Below are 14778 nucleotides of genomic sequence, written 5' to 3'. Positions count from 1 at the left end.
GGGCAGTTGATTGTCTGTATTGAGTCCTTCCTCTCCTTAGTCTGGTTTTGTAGGTGCTAATTGATGCTCGTTAAGTCGTTATGAAGTAGCTAGGTCCTGTGTATTGAGCTGGTCCCTGAGTCCCTGGTCCCTGAGTGAATCATGATTCATTGATTGGTAACTGGGAACACAGCAGCTTAGCAGCCAGGCCTGCAGTAGTGTCTCCCCTCCCAGGCCCAAGACAGACAGTCAGTCCCACAAGCACCCACCCATGGCATGAGTTTTGCTTGTCCGGAGCTTGAGGGGAAGTTCCCCCCAAACCCCTGCACCTATCTTCTTGAAACTTGGCAGGCTTTGTGGCCTCAGTAAGAGCTACCACCCTGGCAGTTTACACCCCACTATGTTGTAACGCCTAGACATGACATGAGTTTTGCTTTCAAGAATTTAGGGTGCTGTTGCCCCCAAACCCCTGCACCGATCTTCTTGAACCTAGGCAGACTTTATTCTCTCTGCAGAGCCTACCACCCCTGAAAATTTCATCCAAATTGGACAAAAAACAACAAAGTTATAGCTATTGTGTTGTTTCCCCATTATACCCTATGGCCAGATCGCCGAGGCAGCTCCGAACCACTTGGGGAAGCCGAACGAGGCCACGCTTCAACCCAGATGTGCTGTTTCGACCCTGAAGCGTCCAAAGCTTCTCCGGATCTGAAACTCTGTCCAAAGCCTTGCACAGCCGTACTAAATGACATACACGTTACGTCATGAGTCGTGGTACATTACAACAGTGAAGAAAAACAGGAACATCTTTAGCCAGAAAAAGCTGTTGCCGTGGACAAGCACCCTAACATGCCCAGTCACAGACCAATGACTGTGCTGGGTGATTGCAAATCTTGTGAGCCACACCCAGTGTTTACCAACACCCCCCTTAAAATTGCCAAATACTCACTTTTGGTTCCTACATTTGCAATGTAGCTGCCTCAAGCTGTGAAACCATAAACAGGTTAACCCCTGGCAAGTTAAGACCTGCCTCCTTATTTGTAAAAGCTGCCAACACATTACATGATTAGAAGTCAAGGGAACAGACCTTACCACAACAGGCTGAGAGGCATGGGACTCTCCAGCCTGGAGAAGTGAAGGCTCAGGGGTGACGTAGTGGCAGCCTATAAGTATATAAGGAGTGTGCATCAGGATCTGGGAAAACATCTGTTTACCAGGGCACCCCAAGGGATGACAAGTTCTAATGGTTACAAACTGCTGGAAGACCATTTTAGACTGGACATAAGGAAAAACTTTGCCATCCGACTCTCCAGGGTCTGGAATAGACTCCCCACAGAAGTGGTGCAAGCACTTACTCTGGATACCTTTGAAAACCACTTAGATGTTTATCTTGCTGGGGTGATCTGACCCCAGCTGACTTCCTGCCCCTTGGGCCGGGGACTGGACCTGATGATCTCATGAGGTCCCGTCCAGCCCTAATGTCTATGAAATCTATTAAATCTATTGCCTTCCCAGCTGGGGTTGCGTGGCAGGGGTGGGAAGCCCCAGGTGCCTTCCACTGTGGAGCAGGGAAGGCAAGCAGCTCCAGCTCGCAGGGCTTCTCACCTGTGCTGCACACCCCCAGCAGGGAAGGCATCTGGCTCCAGCACATGGTGTTTCCCTTCTGTGCTGTGCTAGTGCAGGGGCTGTGCATGAGTGGCAGGGAGCACTGGCAATACAGACAGCCCAGGGGAGGCTGTGCCCCTCACTCGCTGTAATGTGCAGCACTTGCCGCAGCCATGCTCTGCCGGGCCTCTGTACCCTAAGCACCCACCTGCTGCTGTTACTGCCACCACCTGCCAGGGCTGCATGCCATGGGGGAGTGTGGGAGGATCCCCACACCTCCCAACCTCCCTCACACCCACACACAACCCACCCCAGCTTTGTGCTGCCGCTGCCCTCCTGAGCACAGGCTCCGTGCTGCTGCCAGCCCCAGCCCCACACTCTGGGCTCATTCCCAACTGCAGCCCTGCCCCTGCTGCTTCCTTAGCTGTTGCCCAAAGCCAGGAGGAGACCGGGGAAGCAGAGCAGATCCCTGTGCGGAAGCTGCGCGCTGGCCAGCTGGGCCCTTCGGCCCATGAGGGTGGGAGTGAGGCAATAGGGTATGTTTGGAGTATGCGTGTACACATGGGCACTTTGCTCCCACCTTCGTGGGTGGAAGGGCTGGGCAGGGCACAATATGTTGGGGGGCCCTGTGGACCGGATAAAAGTGCTTGGTGGGCCAGATTCAGCCCATGGACTGTATTTTGCCTTCCCCTGGATTAGGCCTTGCCTAATACAGTATAACCTCATAAATCCAGCATCTTTGGGAGCTAGCACCTGCCAGAAATTTGAAAAGTCCAGAGTTTTGAAACATAAAGAAAGTGATATCAGTTAGCTGATGTACAACAGGTACATCGTGGTCGATTTCCATCCACTTTTCAATGTCATCTTCTTCCAATCTTTCTGCAACAGCATTATCTGTCATTCCCTTAGCAAACTCCATAAGTTCAGAAGCCACTTTCTTTTGACCACTAGTATGAAAACTTTGAAAGTTTAGTGGCAATTCATCATCATCATCCTAAAATATATTTGCAGGCTACAAGTTATGCCAAGAATTTTTCAATGTTGTAGTTGTTATGTCAGTCCACTCATGCGCTATAATCCAAATGACATCCTTAATGCTAAATTCCTTTTTAAATGCATCAACACCTGCACCTCTATTGCTGGCAACAAGGAATTTCTGCATAAATTGTTTTCTATAATTACATTTTAGTGATTGTAAAATTCTCTGGTCCATCAGCTGTATTATAGAAGTACAATTTGGGGGTAAAAAAATAGTGCATACATTGCCTGACACCAAGAGTGAAGCATCAGGTTGCACACTGCAGTTATCTAATATCAAAATTATTTTGCAGTTATCAACTAGTCCCTTAGACTTGCAATGCGCATGCGCCTCTGGTGCAAAGCGATTTTCAAACCAGCCTAATGTTATCTGCAAAGTTAACCATGCACATTTATTTGCATGGTAATCAATAGGAAACTGCTTTACACCCTTAAAAGCACAAGGGTTTCCACTTTTCATAGATTTCATAGACATTAGGGCTGGAAGGGACCTCAGAAAATCGAGTCCAGCCCCCTGCCCAAAGGGCAGAAAGTCAGCTGGGGTCATAGGATCCCAGCAAGATAAGCATCCAGTTTGCTCTGGAAGGTGTTCAATGAAGGCGCTTGAACCACCTCCGGTGGCAGGCTGTTCCAGACCTTGGGGGCTCAGACAGTAAAGAAATTCTTCCTTATGTCCAGCCTGAAATGATCTTGTAGTAGTTTGTGATCATTCGACCTCGTCATCCCTTGGGGCGCTCTGGTGAACAAACGTTCCCCCAGATACTGGTGGTCACCCCTGATAAACTTGTAGGTGGCCATCAGATCACCCCTGAGCCTGCGCTTTCCCAGGCTAAAGAGCCCCAGGGCTCTCAGCCTGACTTCGTAGGGTCTGCTTCCCTGACCTCTGATCATGCGCGTGGCTCTTCTCTGGACTCTCTCAAGCTTCTCCACATCCTTTTTGAATTGTGGAGCCCGAAACTGGACACAGTACTCCAGCTGCGGCCTCACTAAGGCCGAGTACAAGGGGAGAATGACGTCCTGGGATTTGCTTGAGAAGCATCTATGGATGCAAGCCAGCGTTTTGGGCACTTTACTAGCCGCAACATCACATTGCAGGCTCGTGTTCATCTTGTGGTCAATGATGACCCCCAAGTCTCTTTCTTGCATAGTGCTAGCCAACATAGCACTGCCGAGCCTATAAGGATGCTGCGGATTTTTCTTCCCAAGGTGGAGAACCTTGCATTTATCGGCGTTGAACACCATCAGATTCTCATCCGCCCACTTGCTGAGCCTGTCCAGGTCAGCCTGGATCACCCGCCTGTCTTCTGGCGTGGATGCTTTGCCCCAAAGTTTGGTGTCATCGGCGAACTTGGCCAGTCCGCTTCTGACTCTAGTGTCCACATCATTAATGAAGATGTTGAACAGTATGGGTCGAAGGACAGAGCCTTGGGGGACCCCACTGGTCACAGGACACCACGATGAGTGACTTCCATCAATTACTACCCTCTGGGTCCGACCCCAGAGCCAATTTTCCAGCCAGTGGATCGTGGGGGACCCAAGGCGACAATTGGCCAGTTTCTCCAAGAGACGATCATGGGACACCAGATCGAAGGCTTTTTTGAAGTCAAGGTATATGACATCCATCTCTTCTCCCTTGTCCAGGTGATAGGTCACCTGGTCGTAGAAGGAAATGAGATTGGTCAAGCAAGACCTACCCGCAACAAACCCGTGCTGGCTATCCCTTAAGATGTTGACGTCGGCCAGTCCATTAAGGATGGCCTCTTTAATAAACTTTTCTAAGATCTTCCCCGGGATAGAAGTCAGGCTGATGGGCCTATAGTTAGCCGGATCCACTTTCCTCCCTTTCTTGAAGATAGGCACCACATTGGCCTTCTTCCAGTCTTTGGGCACTACACCAGAGCACCAAGAGTTTTCAAAGATCCGTGCTAGAGGCTGGGCTATGATGCTCGCCAGCTCCTTGAGTACCCTGGGGTGAAGATTGTCAGGGCCGACTGACTTGAAGGTATCCAGCTTCTGAAGATGTTCCTTCAGAAAGTCAGCATTAATGGAGGGCAGGGGATCACCCTCACCTGGACTTCCCGGCCCTGTAGCGGGCATGGGCGTCCCATGGGGCTGATGAAAGACTGACGCAAAGTACCTATTTAATAGGTTGGCTTTTTCCTGGGCGTCAGTTGTCAGTTGCCCCATATGGTTCAGCAGGGGTTCAACATTGCCCCTGCTTTTCCTCCGGCTCCCCACATATCCGAAAAAGGACTTTTTATTGTCCTTGATGCTCAAAGCTAGCTGGAGTTCAGTTGCAGCCTTGGCTTTCCTGGTCTGCTCCCTACAGGACCGGACCAGTGCAGAGTAATCCTCCTTGGAGGTGACTCCCATCCTCCATCCTTTGTAGGCCTTTCTTTTTAGCCTCAGGAGGTCTGCTAGGTCCCTGGAGAGCCAGGGGGGCTGCTGTGGCCTCTTGCTGCCTGTCCTCCGAGATGGAATAGACTTTGTTTGTGCTTTGAGGATCGCTCCCTTGAGGAGCAACCACTCTTCTTGAACTCCCCTCTCCCTGTGGTCACGGTCCCTTAGGGCCTCACTGACAAGCCTCCTGAGCTTGACAAAGTCGGCTTTCCTGAAGTCAAGGACTTCCGTGTTGCTGACTGACTTGCCAGCTTTTCGGCGGATGGTGAAGGTGATCAGCTCATGGTCGCTGTCACCCAGCTTCCCATCGATCACTAGGTCGCCGACTAGGTCATCCCCAGTAGCCAGTACCAGGTCGAGCAGCGCTTTGCCTCTCGTTGGCCCATAGACTTCTTGAGTCAGGTAGAGGTCATCCATGCACGAGAGGAAGCTCTGTGGCCGCTCAGATTTTGCTGAGCGATCCTCCCACGAGATGTCCGGGTAATTGAAGTCACCCATGACAACCCACGGATTTTAACCCAGAGGGTCTCCAGCTGCCCACCCTGGTCGCCAATATCGGCTTGCAGGGACGCGTAGCTTTCCTTAACATAGAGAGCTACACCCCCGCCCCTTTTCTCTACACGATCCCTCCTGTACAGAGTATAGCCATCTATACCCGTGGTCCAGTCATGGGTGGAGTCCCACCAGGTCTCCATTATCCCTATGACATCGTAATTGTTTGCACTGAGCAGGAGGATGAGCTCCTCCTGCTTATTCCCCAAGCTCCTGGCATTAGTGTACAGGCAGGCAAGTGCCCCCTGGGGGGCTCCTTCCTTGCCCACAGATTTTACCAGGGCTGGGGCAGGGGTGGGCTCCCTGAAGCGCCGTGATCCGCTGGCTTTGCAAGGATTGCTCAGTGGGCCAGCAGTGGCGGTAGTCCCCCCGCCCCCCAACGGGCTTAGTTTAAAGCCCGGTGGAGCAGGTCAGCCAGTCTGGCTGAGAAGAGCCTCCTCCCTAGGGGAGAGAGGTGGAGACCATCTCTTCCCAGCAGCTCGCTGCCTCTCTCACCAAAGTGCGGGCTGTGGTCATGAAAGCCAAAGCCTTCCCGACGACACCAGCGCTGCAGTCTTTGGTTGACCACATAGATCCTCCTGTCCCTTCTCAGCCCATAGCCTGAGACTGGGAGGATCGACAAGAACACCACCTGTGCCCCCAGACCCTTTAGCCCCGCTCCCAAATCCCTGTAGCGCCTCATGACCCGGCTGGGAGCGCTCCGAGCAGTGTCATTGGTGCCCACATGAATAAGGAGCATGGGATAGTGGTCTGTGGGTTTGAGGAGCTCTGGGATCCTCTCCGCAACGTCCCGGATGCGGGCCCCTGGGAAGCAGCAGACTTGCCAGGCTAAGGGGTCGGGGCAGCAGATTGCCCCCTCAGGAGGGAGTCTCCCACAACAAACACCTTACGTTTTGTCTGGGGGAGAGCAGGGGCGGGAGCTGCAGTTAGGCCCATGTTGCCTGTGGGGGCCAGCAACTCAGCAGGCTCTGATGGGGCAGCAAGAGGTGCATACCTGTTGCTCAGCTCCGGCGGGGCAGGGGCCTTGGTGCGGCGGGCCTTACGGCTCTTGACCACCTTGGTCCACGCCCCTGGCTGGACAGAGCGGGAGGTCCCAGAGTCCTCCTTTGGCGTGGAGGGGGACTGTGATCTACCCTCCGCCTCCCGGGGGAGAAGGGCCTGGCAGTAGGAGTCTATCTCCTGCTCGCAGTCCCTGATGGCACGCAGTCTCTGGACTGTGGCCTGGAGCTCCTCCAGCTGGCACACCAGAGACCCCAAAAGGGAGCAGACCCCGCAAGGGGAGGTCACCATGCTCCCAGGCCCCAGAGCCTGAAAAAGGGACAGGCAGCCCCCGCAGCTGAGAACCAGGGGCTCCGTCTGCGTGGAGCCCGGAACTACGGGCTCCGTCTGGGTGGCCGTCTCTGAGGTGCCGGGGGGGGGGGGGGGCCGCGGAGCCCGAGGGGACCCTCAGGGTGCAGCGCATGCCCATCCGTGTCATGCCTCTGGGAGGCTGGCTATGGCTGGGACTGTCTGCCCTGGGGGGTGCGCAGGCAGGGTCCGGGGCCCTCCCGTGGGAACTCCGCGCTAACTCACTCGCCAGCAGAGAAGCGCGCCTGTTTGCGCAGCCTGTTCATGCGGCTTCGGTCGCGTGGCTCCCTGGGGGGCTGGGCGAAGTAGGGGCCTGGGCGGGGCTTGACCCGGCCCGGCTCCACTCAGCCGCCTCCTCCCACACACACCTAAGGGGTTAGCCCCCTCTCTCCACGGGCCCCGCTTACCCCGACTGTACTGGGGGTCAGCGGGGGGCTCCGCAGCTGCTGGAGGGTTTCTGGGGGGCTTCGGGGGAGCAGGGGCGCAACGGGCTTTCACCCGCGCGTCTCTCGCCACTTCCGAGCCTAACTTTTACCAATCATCATTAATTTAACTTTGTGCATGCCTGCTGCATTTGCACATGCAAGTTCCATCAGCCTCTCCTTTGACTCCTTCAGCCCACTTGCCATATCCTCATCTCCAGCTGCAAGTGTGCTACAAGAAATACAAAATAGCCCTATTTCATCAGCATTATACATTTGCTCAGTAGTAAGATTTTCATCCACAACGAACTTGGCAAATTCATCAACACATTTCAGCTGCTTCTGAACCAGCAGAAAGTTTTTCGCCAGGCACTGCTAATTTTCATATACTATGACAAAGCTTGAATCAATGGAGCCAGCCTTCAGAATAATCACAGGCTTTAGTAATGTTCAAGTCATCATGAAATGCTTTTGCTTGGTGTCTCAGCACTGGGCCTGAAATAGGTACACCTTCACTTCTTTGTTGCCAAAACTACTCAAACAATGCTTTATCAACATCATTTACGTGTGCCATATGCAATTGTTTTACAGCTATTCATAGCTTTAGGCATGTCACTGTTTGCATAAAACTTCAGTAATTCATTTTTCTTCCTCTTCAATTCATACACAGTGGAACCACCTATGCAATATCCAATTGTGAGTGTTTTATGTTTAAGTTTCATAGCACTACAGCAGGTAGTGTTTGCTGTTCTCTTTGCAGTCATTTCATGGTAAAATTTAATAAAAGTACTTACAGTGTTGTATTACAATACCGAAAAGCACGCACAACCACTATAAATGTGAACATGTGACTGAGTATTGTTCAAAACAATGATGAACATAAACAATGGCAGACAGAGACGTGCCAGACTTCCAGAGAAATTTCTGGATTATTGGGAAACTATTCTTCAATGCAATAATGTAGTGAACTGCATTTTTTAAAAGTGCTGGATATTTGAGAATTCTGGAATTTTGAAAGCTGGATTTATGAGGTTATACTGTGTGCTGCTGAAAGGCCTGGGCAGCTGGGCTCCAGCTAACAGCCCCCAGCCCTGGAGCCTGCCAGCTGCCACTGGTCAAGGGCCACCCGAGCCAGGCTTGTATCCAGGAAGAGAAAACTAAACCTCCAGCTGCCCCCGAGCAGACAGCTCTGCCCACACAGGGCCACGGGCCACCCTGCACCAACTCGGCTGCCTTGCAGCTGCACCCCCGGCCCAGAGCCACCAAACACCGCAGATGGAAGCCATCTCTCTCCCAGCCTGTACAGGCACAGTCGAGGGGGCACAGGGGCCCAAAAAGTAAAAAATTAAAATTAATACAAGGTTGCACTAGAGAAGGCTCAGCTGGAGGAGGCTAGAGAACAATGCAGGGAAGCCAGGGGCATCCCTGACTTTTCACCTCCCTCTCCAAGGCAGTGTCCACAGCCACCAGGGCAGCAGAACAGGCACCCTTCTGTCTCAGAAGCCTTGTGTGGTACAGGCGAGAGGTCTCAGCCACCTTCACCTTTAAAAAATAATAATATGATGCAAAACTCTGAGGAACTCAGGCCAAGGCCAAGGCAGCCAGACGGGGGCAGCCAGAAGGGGGCTGGGGGCTGGGCCAGGGCCCAAGCCCATCGTGTGGGGCAGGCAAGAGAAATGAACCAAAGTTCTCGCTGTCTTGAGAACTCGGTGTCTCCGTAAACTCTAAACAGCAAAGCTTCTGATGGGTGATCCAGTGCAGAAAGGGAGCATTTAGTATGCCTTGATTTAGCATCTTATAGAATGTGGAAAATGGAGTCATATTTGCACTGCAAGGAGCTTGAGCTGATAAATGAAGCAACTGCTAGTCTAAAATGTAAACAGTATCATTAACAATTTTCAAAATTACAAAAAATATTTAGTTTGTCTAGAAGGAAAGATTTATTTGGATGATATCTTTTATTGGACTAATTGTGTAGTTGGGATAGTTAGACAAGCTCTCAGATGCAGGACTTTCTTCATGAGGTCTGACCAGAACAAGCCAAGGACAGCATAGTTATTGTCTGTCTATTCATTTTCCCCACTCACCATTCTTCTATCATATTCACCATATGATGCCTGTAATTATGTAATATTAAATACAGGGGAAATTTAGTGTAATGCAATATCAGAGAGATTTCCTGCCACATGCACAATTCACTCCTTCTGTGTCACTGTCTTCTTGCAGAAGTATGTAAGGCAGATCGGGGTACAAAGAATAACCCTTCCCCCTTGCACCCCTGCCATGAGCAAGCTCTGCTGCCTACTCCCCCCTACATGGTGGGGTTTGCACCTCTAAAATGGCAGGAAGGAGATGAGGCCACTGTTCCACACCAGTTGAGCTAGATGGGAGCACACCCTGTATTCTCTGAGGATATCACGAAAGCTCCTTCTTGCTTTGAGCCCACTACTCTCTTAAACTTTCAACAGGTCACACAGCTCCACGTCACCTCCATTCTGAGACGGTACCTCAGAGCTCATCTACAACAGTTTTATCTCTTGTAACTATAGTGGTATACAGTCAAAAAGGCAACCCCACTCTAAAAGACAGGCAATTATCCAAATGTTAAGTGCTCGTGCTAATGTAGCTTATTCAATTTTTGGAAGCAAAATAAACTATACTGGGCGAAGGCATTCTCATTTATTCTGGTGTAGCTACATCCACATCAGGGCTATTGTTCACCATCTATTGTTTAGCTTGTTTGTATACTTGGGTGAATACTCATGCAACAGTAACATCATTGCATGTGTTGACATACCATGTTACAAGTGCTATGGGAAGGACAGGTTAAAATTTCTTGATTTTTGAAGGAGACATTTTTCAATCTTAGATTTGATTTCAGGTTGCCTTAACACCCCTTCTTGTTCACACAAACTTACCTGTGTATCATGATGCTTTCAGCTGGGAGTGTTTTGTAAGAAAGGGCGTATAGACTCCTCACTCTGCTTGCACTCTGGCTCTACCAATTTTAGAAGAGGAAGTACACTAAAAGGGCTGATAAATCTCCGCTACATTCTTACAATTCCCTCTAGATGTTCCAGAGGACAGACAAGGCTTTAGATGTTTGGTCACATTTTAGGTGTTGTTCCGGTATAGATATTACTATGAGATTAATATGATTCTTACAATTTAATTAGTTAATGTACCAACACTTGTTGGTATAACCCCTGAGTTTCTGTACTTATAGTTATCAAGACTTCACTAGCTGTGGTTTCCTTTGTATTCGTTTCATTAGGGCCTTTACTGAAAATATTGGGGGGGGGGGTCCATGAAAATATTGGGGGAATAGGTACATTCCTCAAAATATGTCCCATCTTTACCTGGCCTGTAACCTCACATTTTAAAGCCAATTCAGTCCTCACGGTATGCCTCTGCTGGACAGATGTAACCATAGCCAGGTATACTAAATAATCTGTCCAGAGTTTCCATGTAATAGCACATGTCATTCAGTCAGTATGTATCAGCCAATATATCTGTCTTCCTGCTTGCAACAATTCTAGACCAAAATATTTGTTATCCAATTTAGCAATATTTCCTGTAAAAACAAAATAAGAAATTGCCTTTCCATTTTTGTTAAAAATATATATATGTATTTATAGAAATCATAGATAATTAGAGTTGGAAGGGACTTCAGGAGGTCACCTAGGTCTAATCCAACACCGTCCTCAAAGTACGACTGTCCCCAACTGCATCATTCCACCCAAGTCTTTGTCTAGGTGGGTCTTAAAAACCTCCACAGCCTCTCTGGGTAACATGTTCCAGTGTTTTACTACCCTCCTAATAAGAAAGTCTTCCTAATATCTAGCCTAAACTGCCCTTGATGCAACTTGAGACCCATTGCTCCTTGTTCTGTCATCTGCCACCACTGAGAACAGTCTAGCTCCATCCTTTTCAGAACCATCCTTCAGGTAGTTTAATGCTGCTATTAAATCTTCCCTCAGTCTTCTCTTCTCCAGACTAAATAAGTCCAGCTCCCTCAGCCTCTCCCCATAAGTCATGTGCCCCTGCCTCCTAACCATTTTCATTGCCCTCTGCTGGACTCTCTCCAATTTCTCCACTTCCTTTCTGTATTGGGGGCTTAACCCAAAATTGGCCACAGCACTCCAGATGTGGCCTACCTGTGGTGAAGAGAGGGAAATAATCACTTCTCTTGATCTGCTGGCAATTCTCCTACTAATGCCATCTAGTAGGCTGTTTGCCGCCTTTGCAACAAGGGCATGTTGTTGGCTCGTATTCAGCTTATTGTCCACTGTAACCAACAAGTCCAGCGATTGGCAACCACCTGCAGATGCCGCCAGTGGTGTCGGCACCCCCACAGCCTAGCCTTCTGTTAGACAGCAGAGGTTGGGACTTGGGAGACACTGCCTCAGTTAAGGCAGACAAAGACAAGGGGTCCACAAAGACTGCCAACTGCTCCCTAAGTCTCAGATCTTCTCATTCCCCTAGGCCTGAAATTTTTCATCCCCAGAGCCTAGCCTTCTGGCTTCCATTATCTTGCTCCCCCAGCTCTGGCCTAGAGCCCCCTCAGCCCTTGCTCCTAGAAGACCCTGTCATCCTTCTTGCCAGAGCTTCTCTGGCCTTGTTGGCCAAGTGCTGGACATTGGTTTACATGCCAGACAGAGGTTTGCTCTAGGACCTCTGGCACACAGGAGCCAGTAAGACCAAAGACCAAAAGCAAAAGGCAGGTGCTGCTTCTGGATAACGGGAATGGAATTTACGCTCATCTTTGCCAGGAAGCAGCAGAGCATTTATGATCTAGCTCAAGCACTGTTCCCTTTGTCTGGCAGAGGAGTGAGAACCAGGGGGGCAGGCCCAGGACCAGCAGGAATAACATATACGGCCATTGTCCCTGGTGTCTCACAGAGCCCCAGCAGAGCTGAACAAGCCAAACCCTGCAGAGGTCCCAGCCAGGCCAGACACTCCCCAGAGACAGCACTGTCCTTTTCCAGACCAGCCCCCACACATCCTTGTCCAAGCTTGTGCTGACACCACCCAACAGCCCTGTTGCACACCCACCAGGCCCATTGCACCAAGGCCCTGAGAGCTGCTGGCTATGCAGCAGGGAGATGGGGGGGATGAGGGCTGGCCATGCCTCCCCTGCTGCTGGGAGGGGAGCTAAACACACCAGAGAAATCCCAGACGTAGTGCCCAGCCCCCAGCCTCAGGGGGAGGCATCCTCCCTCCCCCCCCCCCATGCTGATCGGGGTGGGAGGGAAAATGCCCTAATGACCCCAAAGGCAGGGATTGGATAGCAAGGGGAGGGACAGGACACTATGGCTGGGACCCTTGGGTGTGAGTGCCAGCAGGGGTGTTGGCACAGCCCCATCCACAGCCCGAATCTGAGCAGCTGCCAACACCTAGCACTGCTGAAGCAGGTGGAAACAGCCCTCACCAGCACTCACAAACCCTCAAGGGGCAAACACACACATCAGGGGCAAATACAGACATCCTCAACAGTTGCCAGCCACAAGGCATTTGTTAATCTGTGAAATTTTATACACACAAAAAGAACAATAGTGGCTTTTAATTTTTTAATTTAACTTATACCCTTGGGGTCCCTTTTTCTAAGAATTTTTTCTCCTCCCCTTACACCAGTATGCCCAGTGGTATTTTCCCAAACCTTCTTTGAAATACTATGCACTGTTGCCACCAAGCATTCATCAGCAGGGGTCTGTGTGCACTTCTGCATTCAAGCTGTGCACAGCTGAAGGTCAGTTGTGAGAGAGACAGCCTTTAGCCTGACATGTTCACACCTACACTCCCTATTACCATATGCCAAAGGTTTCTCACTTTCAGGTCCCTGTATGAAGTCATCTTAAGAACTCAGCTGAACTGGGTGGAAGGCAAACTGCTCTGTTCTCCTGACACTGCCCAGCATAGCTGGCTTTTGCACTGTCTCTTCATCTCTATTGCCCACTTTCATCTGGTCTCAGCAGCATTGGCGACATGTAGGGAGTGCAAGCGGGTGCATGTGCATCCACTGAGATTGGCAGTGCACCTCCTAAAAGAAGCGCTGCAAATGCTGCCTGCAGACATTTGCCGCTCCCCACTTCAAGTCTGTGGCATCTGCGGGAGGTTGCCAATCACTGGACAGTGCTCACCACCCCGGGTCCCCTGTCCTTCTCCCAGTTGCTGACAGCACTGCAGCCACCTGTGGGAGCTCCCTGCTTGCTGCTGCCACACCCCCACCACCTGCGGGTGGTTGCTGTGCTCCCCAGCCTCCAGGGGCACGCGTCATTTGTGCTCAGCAGTATGCAGTTTTATGCCTGACATGTTCAGGCATGAGCTCTCTTTAGGCTGCACCCACTTTTGGGAAACAGATCCAGCACAGCTGAAAAATGGGCTTCGGCCAGCATTATGCATTCTTACTTCTTCCCCACAAAGCAAGGGCAGGCTCATCAAGGTAACCCTATCAGTTCCCCACACTGCCCAGCATCCTTCCACCCCAGTTCCTGAGATGTCTCCTTATCATGCACCCTGTGTTCTGAACACTGCTCTGGTCATTCACCCCAGGCTGCAAAATGTGCATTGCCCAGCAGCCTACATTCTCTGTCAGTGTCTGACCAAACAGCAAACATGGCATCCACACACACATGTAGAAACAAACAGCACACACAGGGGGACAGGCAGAAACAAACCCAGCATCTCTCACACACGTGCGCACGCACACACACGGCTCTCACTCACATGCTCGCACATGCACATGAACAAAACACAGCACATGCACACAGGCAGAAAGACACAGCAAACACACACACACACACACACACACACAAACTAATACAACACAACAGGGAGAAACACAGCACACATACATCCAGACAGGCAGAAATAAGCAGCGTGTGCAAAGAGACACAGACAGAAACAAACAGCACACGCGTGCATGCACACACAGGCTGGAAGAAACAGCACAAACACACACAGAGATAGGCAGAAACGTACATGGCACACTGACATGCACATAGAGGCAGAAGAAAATAGCACACACAAACACACAGGCAGAAATAAACATGGTTCACACACAACGAAAGGCTCACAAAAATGGTTAGGAGACTGGGCAGAGAAAAGGCTGAGGGAACTGGACTTATTATTGAGCCTGCAGAAGAGAAGACTGAGGGGGGATTTGACAGCAGTTAAGATTCATGGATGTTAGGGTCGGAAGGGACCTCAATAGATCATCGAGTCTGACCCCCAAGGCTGTGTGAAATTTTGCCAAGTGTTTCATTTCAAAGCTGTTTCGATGCATTTCAAGCTTGAAACAGCAAAATCCAAATGAAACAAAAAGCACTGAAACAGCTTCAAAACGAAATGAGGGCAATCGAAATGTTTCGAAAGTGTCAGAATGTCTCAAGTTTCAAAGCAGCCAGGTGGTGGGAGGCAGGGGAGAGCCAGCACT

The sequence above is a fragment of the Alligator mississippiensis genome, chromosome 1 (assembly GCF_030867095.1).
Source record: "Alligator mississippiensis isolate rAllMis1 chromosome 1, rAllMis1, whole genome shotgun sequence".
In the NCBI taxonomy this organism is placed as follows: Eukaryota; Metazoa; Chordata; order Crocodylia; family Alligatoridae; genus Alligator; species Alligator mississippiensis.
Note: the sequence above shows the minus strand (reverse complement) of the source record.